Source organism: Nelumbo lutea, chromosome 7 (genome assembly GCF_056320005.1).
Source record: "Nelumbo lutea isolate HS-2025 chromosome 7, American lotus-T2T, whole genome shotgun sequence".
NCBI lineage: Eukaryota > Viridiplantae > Streptophyta > Magnoliopsida > Proteales > Nelumbonaceae > Nelumbo > Nelumbo lutea.
The window spans coordinates 21926163-21937506 of NC_142690.1; positions in this window are offsets into that span (position 1 = coordinate 21926163).

Consider the following 11344-nt stretch of genomic DNA (forward strand, 5'->3'; position numbering starts at 1 on the left):
ATATATACCTTCTGGGCTGACCCTATCGGAGATAAACATACCCTCTATCAATGAAAAGGCACATGTGATGTCATGAAAAATTTTAAAAATCCTATTTTACCCTTTTCGACAGGAAGAAGAAGGAATGTGGAACAGTGGAATAAGAGAACAAAGAAAAAAGGATGACTAGTGGACTGGTTTGGTTAACAAAGAAAGAGGACAAGGAGAGAGAGAGAGAGAGAGAGAGAGAGAGAGAGAGAGAGAGAGGAGAACTGAAACAACTATGGTTTGGTTGAACTTTGAAGGATTCACACCAATAGATATTAGAATGGTCATTAACTTCAGAAATTGATCTTAATAGTGTTCTAAGAATCTCTTTGATTTAAGCATTTCAAGTTCTAAGATACTCTTTGTTATGGATTTTATTACAATATTGGGTGGGTTTACAATCTTCTATGGGTATTGTTTGGACGTGGCCATGTGCGTGGGTGGAGAGAGAGAGAGAATCTAGTAAGCCCTATTGCCACGCCCATATCAGTTTGAAAATTCAAGGTATATTTTGAAAATTTGAAAGAAAATAAAAGTTAAAAGAGTAACAAGGTAGGATAGCAACACACCCTTAAAATTTAACAAATTAATTCACTCAAAAATAAACTATTTACATTGTCAAACATCCCCTTAAAATTTGAAATTATTTAATTTGAGTGAAGTTTGGATCTATTGATCACAATACATTAGCTAAAGACTGTAGAGTTTCAAACTAGGATTGACAACAACCAAGGCTAAGAATGACAACGGGGCAAGGCAAGGACAAGGAGCCACTTCCCATCCCCTTCCCTATGAAAATCCCCATCTCCATCCTTGCCAACATGGACAAGTGTTTCCTCATCCCCATTCCCACAGGGATGCCCACTCCCCTCCATTTTTTTTATGATGTCAAATTCATTTTGTTTTTGATTTCTATATCATTTGAAAAAAACATTTTAAAAATAAAATATTTACAATTTACAATCTTAACAAAATAGATCCAAATATATTCAAGTATATTTAAATACATTCAAATATATTAAACCATATTTTTAAAATGATTTACACAAATTTAAGCAAAGATGCTCAGGGTGTGGGGATCAGGAATCTCGTAGGGCAGAGAGTGAACTCCCCATCTTCACTCTATCCCCACCAATAGGGATAGAAATTGCCCCATCCCCATCTCTGAAGAGGGAAAATCATCCCCATCTGCACCCTGAACGGGGTGGGTCTATGCAAGATTGGGAAAATTGCCATTCCTAACCAAGGCTATCAACAATGATCTCCCTATGTGACACTTTAATTCACCTAACAATGCATTCAAGAACTAATATTGGAGAGGGTTGTCAACAAGGATGTCCTAGAGTCATGATTATAGATGTTCTTGATGTGTGACTAGTGTCTTGCAGACTTGGGCTCTTGATACTCTCATAAGGAGTCTATGAGAACTAATTTAACATAGGGATAACTACACTGCATTCCACCTCAGAATTTTAAACTCCACTGCAGACCTACAATAATTTAAAATTTCAAACACATCCACCTATAACACCAATACCCCCGTGCATTTGCATCAATTCCGAACTGGCACCTACCCCAACTGTACGGTGGAGGTAAGATTTGTTTGGGTGGACTGAACAGTAAAAGCCCCATTAGCATATCATATAGGGAGAGCTCTGTTAACAGAAAAAGGCTGTCAGTTTCCTTCTTTTTCTTTCTGTTTTTTTTTTTTTTTTCTCCATAGGCTACACAGTGGGGGTAGCCCATCCCCAAACCCATAAACCCCGCCTATCCCAGTATGAGTGGGATTTGATCCCAAGTCTCCACTACAACTAACAGAAGACCTTACCAACCTAGGGTATCCAATTTAGGCATCCAAAAATTTTCCATCAAGTTAGAGTAAAAAAGTCATGGTTTATCATTAAATTAAAAAGTAATTTACTAAGATACCCTTATAATTTCACATAATTACTAAAACCTACCCATAGTTTGTGTAACACTAAGATATCCCTCTATTTTGTCTGATAGAAATAATTGAAAGAAAATAAATAACCACTTTTTTAGAACAAGGGCCCACAGGAAATTTATGGATTAATCTTGGTAATTAAATCAGTTTCGAAAGTAGATTTTAAGATGTAACATGCAAGCCAGGACGACTCCTCGATAACTCAGAAATAGTGATAGGGTCATGAAGCTGATCCAGAAAAAAAGGCCTCTACCACACCAAGGATCGTGTAGGAAGTATACATTCCATCCATTTCCCAAAAACCATTCAACACCTTTTTGAGGGTATCTCTACAGTTCAGTATAACCCAAGTATGGATGCTTTTTCTCATAATTCCAAATGTTAGACGCTTGTTAATGCTTAGCTTCCATCACATGTACCCACAAGGCTGATTTCATTGCTAAAAGCACAACAATTTACAAATTAATGCCCGGTTTCTAGTTTCTCCATTGCTGAAGCCCAAACCTCCATCAATTTTCAGTTTGAGGATTTAATTGATTTCAGTATACAAGGTGAATTTTCTTATATTCAAGGTCGTGTCCCCGCCAGAAATTACAATATATGGAATCCAATTTGTTACATATTTTCTTATATTCAAGTTTGAGAATCATCCATTTTGCACCTTAGGCTCAGTTTGGAAGGAGTACAAAAACAAATATGTATACAGTACAAATACATATAGAATATAAAGTTTTGCACTCTACATATTTGTATTTGTACTCTTTCCAAACTGAGCCTATCTTTGATGTGTATTAGAGCTAAAGCAAATTGGAGATCAAATCAGCCCCCCCACAAGATTGCCCCCCAACATCCCACAGCACATCCCCGTCATGTATTAAAAACATCTCCTGATGATGACATCATCATTTCTGATATTATCATCGGGAGATGTTCCCAATACACGGCGGGAATGTGTTGCGAGATGTTGTGGGGGGCTGATTTGAACTTAACAAATTGCAATGTGTATAAAATAAAAGAGAGAAAATGGGGCTCTTTCTTCCTAGGCAAGGCTATTTATAGCCTAGGATTGGGACTTCCACCTCAACCCACTTTACTAGCTAATCCCATGTAAGTGGGGTGTTAGATTAGGATTAACTTCCATACATGCACATTATGTAGGAGTTAATGGTCTTGCCAATGTGTAGTGTTCATGGGCTGGACTTTGTGTATGTATCAACAGAATACATTCAGGTAGGGGTGGATTCGAGCCGAGTCGAGCCGAATAATACCAGGCTTGAGCTTGGCTTAAGACTGTTCTACAAGGCTCGAGCTTGAACTTGAGCTCGGTTCGAGCTAGAACCTTAAGCTCGAGCTCGAATTTGAGAAAAAATAGTTTATAAAAAAAATTATATATAAAAATATTTTTTATTTTATATTTAAAAATTAAAAATTATAATATATATATATATATATATATATATATATATATATATATATATTATGAATTGGGCTATATATATATATATATATATATATATATATATATATATATATATATATATTCGAGCCAGTGAAACCGAGCTTGAGCAACTTGTGTAAAGCTCGGCTCGCTGCCACCCCTACACAAGCCCAAGCCCCAGCCTGACCCGACCATTGGGCCTAAGTCTTGAGCCCGAGCTTGGCCCTCATATAAAGCCCGAACCCTAGGTCCGAGCCCGAGCTCGACCAGAAATTTGAAAACATAATTTTTTTCTTTTTTATTCAATAAAAAAAGTGTTTTATTTATATTAAAAACCTTCAAAACTAAAAAATAATAAACATCTCACTATCACTTGGAAAAAAAGAGAAGAACAAAGAAAAAATATTATATATATTATTAAATAAAATATAATTTTATTATTTAATATATAGTATCAAGTCGGGCTCGGATTGGGCTTTTTTGAGAAAGCACGAGCCTAGCCTGAAAAAAAGTTAGGCCCAATGCTTTAGGCTGGAGCCGGATCTTGAGGCCATTGGCCTAAAATTATGACCAAGCTCGACTTAATAATGGGCTAGGCTGGGTCAACCCGTCAGGCTACTCGACCCATGGACAGGTCTACCAATATGACCACCTTATTACAATAAGACATGGGTCATATTGGACTTAATACACTTGAATCCTAGGGCCACTATGTTATATTTATGTAGATTTGGGCCTTGGGCCCATAGAAGCCTATATTAACTTGTGAAGACTACTATGTAAATTAAGCCCACCTATTTGGCTTAAAAATTCATATGTCTACAAAGGATGAGGTGAGAAAACTCCATATGGTGCCGATGTCCTCCATGATGTCGATTTGTATATGTTGGATAGTAACTTGACTTTGGATATGTATAGAGGTCTTGTTCAAACTTGTGGGCATCGAGGAGATGTTTGGCTTGCGTGGCATGAAAATCCACACATGTAGATAGCTACATGTTTTCATGCTTTGTGACGTAAGTTGGATTACCAACATCTAAAGCTTGAATGGTCATTTGTTTATCCAAACACAAGACTCGTATCCCAAGAGGATAAAGTAAGTTGGATGCATATGTAGGATGACTCTTTTTTTTATTTCAACAAATGGATTAACGTATTCTGTTGAGGGCCCAATTTAGACTTGATAAGGATTCCGAACTCTGCTTGAAAAAGTGATAATTATCACAAATATCTGTGGTTAGTAGCAAAGCCAATCCATTAGAACCAATTTATCTTGTCATTCTTGGAGTGGTTTTACAATGCAATTAAGACTCCTATCATAACATAAATACCGCTAGCTTTATCTATTTTCTTCTATAAATATATCTTTTAGGGGTTTTGATCTCTCCAAAGCAATTTTTTACAGTCGTTTGGAGCTGTCGTTTCAACCGTAGGAGATAGAGAGAGAGAGAGACTTTTCTTATAAAACAAGGCTCTCCAATCAGATTATCGTGATGAAGGTTTTCTCTGTTAGTACTCCTGTATTAGCTTTTTGGTTAGTGTTTGTTATTTTGTGGTATACCCTCAACTGGTTCGATTGGCATTTAGAGAAGGAAAGGAAAGGCTTTGGAGAAGACATTTGCAGATGGGAAGGTGTTTCGTGTAAGCTGCCGGCGAAGGTGGTTTTAACTTCATGCTTAGGACTGCCATAGCCAATAATCGACTACTTCAACCCCATTCAATGATGGAAAATTTGTCCAACAGATCAATCCGATGGCTTCATGGAGCCCACCTCATCCTCATGGAAAATTTCTTCAGTTTCCCTTCACTATAATCAATGCCCATATTGTTTTTTTTTTATAGATAAATCAATGCCCATATTGTTTTTTTTTTTTGTTAGGTAAATGATGGAAATAAATCCTTGTTCACTCTATTAGCTTTTCAATGAAAGTGTTTCTCCTAGTCCATATAATGATCGTTGGCTGGATTTCAGTGTTTTAAGTTTGACAGATTTATTTATTATTATTATTATTTTTTTTTTTTGGTTGGGATTTGCCTTGGAAACGTGGACTCTAGGGGCCCAATTAATGAGAAATAAGGCATCTTTCAGGCTATGTCTGGTTAGAACTCTGCTCGAAAGGATGATCATTGAGCAATAAAAAAAAATTATGAAAAGGAAAACAGAAAAACCACGCCAGCCATGGAAAATGGATTTACTAAGATTTCATATGATCAAGATCTTCCAAATGGTGTACCAAACAAACCAAAGATATAAATAAGGCCATCAAACTGGTCCCCTAATAAGATTAGTGAATCAATCTGGACCATCATAAGTGATATACCAAGATATCATCAACTAATCTAGGCCATTCAAGTACTATATATGCTAGATCAACTCAAAAAATATAAGCCATTGAGTGAGGCAGTCTCCCTAATTTCAACTGATCTGAGTAATCCATGTAACATATCAAGGCAATGACCAAAATTGGACATCACCACCATCTCTGATTTTTTCTCCACCAATTGGTTACTTTATTAGTAGGCTTGTCGGTCTGTGAGTTGTATTGGGCCCAGTTTTGATAGACTTGGTCCCCAACTGACAAGAAATACAGATCTCATCCCCACCATGAATAGACCCAGAACCAACTCTTGGGCTTATTGGTTTCGACCTCATAACACTTGCCTCATATCTCAAAATATTTTATATATCCTGTGTAAAATGACAATTTTAGATCTTATATGAATTTATTACAAATAAATTATTAAATATATGCATAATTCTATTGCTGTTTTCTTCCCGAAATAATTTGGTTTGATCAATACAAATTGGTATACAACTGTTATTTGAAGCTGTTTATAGTTAAAACAGACTTTCTATTGATAAAAGAAAGCTGATTGTAAAAATATTTTTCTGTTTCTAGCTGAAGTGACTCTTATTTATAATGTGATTAGAGAATGATGAATAGATGATATATCTCACCAATTTGCATTAGTTAACCCAGAATCATTAGAAACAATAATGCTACCAAATACAACCTTAATCAAACCAATCTCCACAATATTCAAAGTGCAAACACATCTTTGATATCCCGGCTCAAAGTTAGACCTAAACCTTGGATTGCATTAGGCCTATTGGATCACAACTAATACGCAATAATCTCAGCCATTAAAATGCTCTCCTATTGGATCACTCAAGCAATACAAACAAAACCCAAAAAAATGATATACCAAATTTCAGCCGCTACTATTGTCCCCAACACACCTGCCTCTACTATTACCCACATGCAATCTCCCATTTTGTCTTCTCCTTCACCTCTATCTTCTTCTCTACCGTTTTTATCTGAATTTCTCCTTTTTTTCTCTATTTTTCTGAAAAGCATAAAAAACATTTGTGGTCCAAGTATATTTTATCTACAAAAATCATAAACAAATTAAGGGGTATTTACTTGCAGTGTTTGTTTATCATAAAACACGCTTTTGTAGGAATTTTCTATTGAAAATTGGACAAAACATTTATTTTAATTTTATGACAATTAGGCAGCATTAAGATTTACATAATTCAAACAGTACCATTGGGAAATACCAACACCATTTTGACATTTTCTCCAATGAATAAACAAAATTTCAAGTTTTATTGGGGGAAAATGCCTTATTTAGCAGTGAGCTGGTAAATTTTTTTGACCCTAGAACTGACCCCCATATCCAGGCCGGTTCCAGGGTCTAACAGTCCGTTTGATTGTTGAGAAAGGATGGGATGGGATGAAAAAGGATGTGATGGGAAGAATTTTTTTTTTCTTAATTCTGTCACCTGTGTTTGGTTGCTGAGACCAGTTATCCTGCTAAATCTGTTTTCCAGTGTTTGATTGATGAGAAAATTTTATAGGATTGTTAGATCCATCCCAATTTGATAAATCCATGCATTCTTACAATACTTGTTTTGAGGATGACGTGGCACAATAGTATTTGAACAATGAAACATATGAGGTTGAAGAAACCAAAATCCTGGATTATGGAGAAAAAAGTATATATATTTCCTGCTCTTCTGAGTTTCATTTCGAGTTATTGGAACTTTAATCTAGCATTCTTATCAATATATTACAGCTAGAAACCAGAAAATTAATATCTCAAGATGCCTGTAACCATTAAAAACTATCTACAGTTCCACAAAGAAAACTAGAAAAACCAGAAAATTAATATGGTAGAAGAAATTATACCTAAACAAATAATATGGTAAAAATTGGGTCGAACAAATACAATAAGGAAAAGAACCAGCTAAATACGTATTAGTGTTCAATAGAAAAATAAGAAACAAAGCAATAATAAACATCATTAACAGAGTAAGAGTCAATAGAAAAAAGAAAAAAAAAAAAAACTGTTGTAACCTTCAATAGCTCAAAAAAAAAAAAAAACTGAAATGACTTGAGACAGAGTAATAATAAACAACAAACATCAAACCGGAAGATATGAACAACAAGTTCCCAACAATAAATCAAAAATCAAAAGCTAAATATAATCACAATTATTGCAGATTTGGAACAAATAAAAAATAAAAAATAACATTAATGAGTTCCCAACAACAACAAAAAAAAAAGGAAGATCTGTTTCCCAACATAACACCAAAGAGTTCCCAACTACAAAAAACGGAATATCTATTATAAACACAACAAAAAATGCCAGATATGATGGGTTCCAACGTTAAAATGAGAGATCGGTGCTGAGATCTAGAATGATGGTGAGATGGCGCTGGAGATGCCAGATCTGGTGCTGGGATCTGCTCAACGAGAGAAGACGACGGTGAGACGAAGAGGGAACTCATAAAACGAACGACGAAAAAAACAATACCAAAAAGAACAAAAATCTCAAAGGAATGCTAGATTTAAGCTAAAAGAAATCGCCGGAGATGGCGTCGGAGAGACGACTATTGGACGGCGTGTAGGAAGAACATGGTTGTCTTCAAGGTGCTCTCGATAATATTTTCTCACAAATGGCCAAATTTTCTTTTCCCACCAGGGTCTCACCATTTTGTTGCGACCCCGCGTATCGATTTTTGGGAACCCATGTCCCACCTCTTTCTCTCTCAATCCTAGCTTTTTTTTCAAAACAAACACATGGAAAATAGAATATTCTTTAAAGAGGCTTGCCATCCCATCTTTTCCTCAGCAACCAAACATACCATAAGGGTTTACCTTATCCAAATTGACATGATGAACCGGCCTTTGTTGAGCTTGGTGGAACCGACCTTATTGAGACTTGCCTTAAAATAAATCCCAAAATACTTTTGAAGATATGAAAAATTGAACCCAAGCATTCATTGTTACAAAGGCCATGGTCTTACTTGACCATTGAGTTATTAAGTGATTTGATCCTTTGTTTTCATTTTAATATTTAAATGTGCACAATAAGTAATGTCAAAGGTAATATTTACAAAATTTAAATTTAATTTATAAGTTTTTAAGTTATCCAATTTAATCAATAAAGATAATATAAGTTTTAAACTATACATTATATTTATTAAAAATCAAGTTTTTAAAGAACATTTTTTTTTTTGTGAACATGGAGAGTAAAGAAAGTACATGTTCCATGGATAAACCCTGTAACCAATCCCAAAACCACCAAGGCCCAAACTAACCCTGGAACCGATCTTCACATGTTAGGTTTTGGTTCCAAAAACCTAGAACCGACCCCTAGCTACACGGTAGATTACATGTTCTACCATGGAACCGAACTGAACCAACCCATGCTCACCCCTTAGGACTTTGATTCAATGCTTCCCAAATGAAGCCAAGGGATCAACTTCTTCTACATACCGTTTGTTCCGATGTTTAATACTCAGATTCAATGCTTATCAAATGAAGCCAATTGGGGTAGGCTTCTCAAACGAACCTAAAAGAGATTATGATTCAATGGTTCAAAAGCTTCATGAACGAAGACAAGGAGTCCACTTCACATAGATGATTTGTTTTCAAGTTCTTTAAATGTGTTCAACAGTCCCAGCAAATCAATCGATGCTAACTTAGGGTTTGTTTGGTTTATAGTTGGAATCAGAACCGGAATAGAAATGATCTATTTTCCTATAATCTGTTTGGTTCAAATAGGAATCAAAATTAGAATTGGAACCATCTGGAATGAGATTTTATTTCAAAGAGAGGGGGAGGGAATGGCCATTCCCACAAATGGGAGAATGTCATTCCACCAGGAATGTGAATGAGATTTTGATTTCATCCAATCAAACAATTGGAATTGGAATGGCCCATTCTAATTCTAATGCCAGACTCTTATTCTCGTGAACTAAATGGACCCTAGTATTTTTCTTCTTTTTTTTTTTAAATAAAACCATCTTCTTTCTTCAAATTATTTTTTTAATGGACAATTAATAAAGATACTTAATTGACACTTACACAACCTGAAAAACTGAAACCAATAGATTCATATAATTAATTAATAGACTCACACCATGTTTGACACATGGTGCGGTTCTTTTCAGCATGAAAAACTGAAACCAATAGACTCATATAATTTTTTAATGGACAATTAATAAAGGGCCACGAATAGCAAAAACAGCAATGTTAATGATTCCATTAGCTTCCTTTTGTAATTAAATGGTTTGAACAGCTGAAATTAAAACAATGCTCTTCTAATTTAATGCTCTACTGTGGAAAGTTGAGGGTATTCATTGTTCAATTCAACCGAATGACAACGAGGACTACTTTGTTTATGAACAATGCATACTCTATAAAATGTCACATGTGCCCTCATATTCATCAGTTGGAGACACATTGGCACATAGGGTCAAGACATGTCCAAGAAAAGTCAAGATTCAGACCCATTTGGCATTTATACTTCTAATAATATTATTATAGATATAAATATAAATTTGGTCAACTGATAAACTGATTAATGGGGTGAGCAAAAAATTGAACGTATCGGTTGAGTTCGATCTGAGTTTTGTTTTAGTGCAAATATTAGGGTGTTGGACGATAAGCGAAGCTGTATGTAGTGGTGAAAAAAAAAAAAAACTAAAAATCGAACTGACCAAAATCGAATAAAAAAATCAATTAACCGAATCAGTTGGTTCAGTTTCAATTGGTGTTTTAAAAAAACTGAAGGTATCGGTTCAGTTTCGGTTAACCAATATAGAAAACTGGCGGTTAACCGAACTAATTATTTTTATTTTATATATTTATGTATATTTATTTTTATTTTATATATTATAAATTAATAAATGTGCATTATATATAAATATATATTTATATATATATATATATATATTTTATAATATATATTGTAAAAATTAAAAAATCGAAAAACTAATGAACAGAATTGATGGTTAACTGAACCGGTCAATCGGTTAACTGATTGGTTTCGGTTCAGTTACAAAAAAAGGCCCACGGTTTGGTTAATTATGGAGATGTGCATCTCTCTCAAAGATTGGTTAGATGCTGATAATAGATTACAATACAAATGAGGGCATGGCATTACACCTAAGGTTTCACCTAATTTTTTTTCAATTTTGTTTAAATTAGTTGTTATTATTTCAACAATGTAATTTTTTATTTTCAATTTATAATTGTATTATATTTTTTATATTTTATTTCATTCATCAATTGACCATTGTATTGTTCAAATTCAAGAAATAAAATTCCTATTCTTTTCCAATTTGTTGTCCACTTTGTATTTTGTTAAGTATTAAAGTATTCTTTTTATTTATTTGTTAGATTTTTTATTTTTCCAATTTGTTCTCAAAGCTCAAAGGAAAGTTAAGTATTTTTGTTTTAGTGTTTATTTAGAAAAAAATCAAAATATAAAAAAAAATAGTTTGTCCCAGTTTAGCCTAGGCTAAGGCCTGGCCCGTATCTTATGGCCCATAACCTAATGCCCCCACAGACTCAAACCGTAACCCATACTAAACCAACCCCAAATTATCCCAAAAGAGGAAAACACAGCTTGGCTCGGGC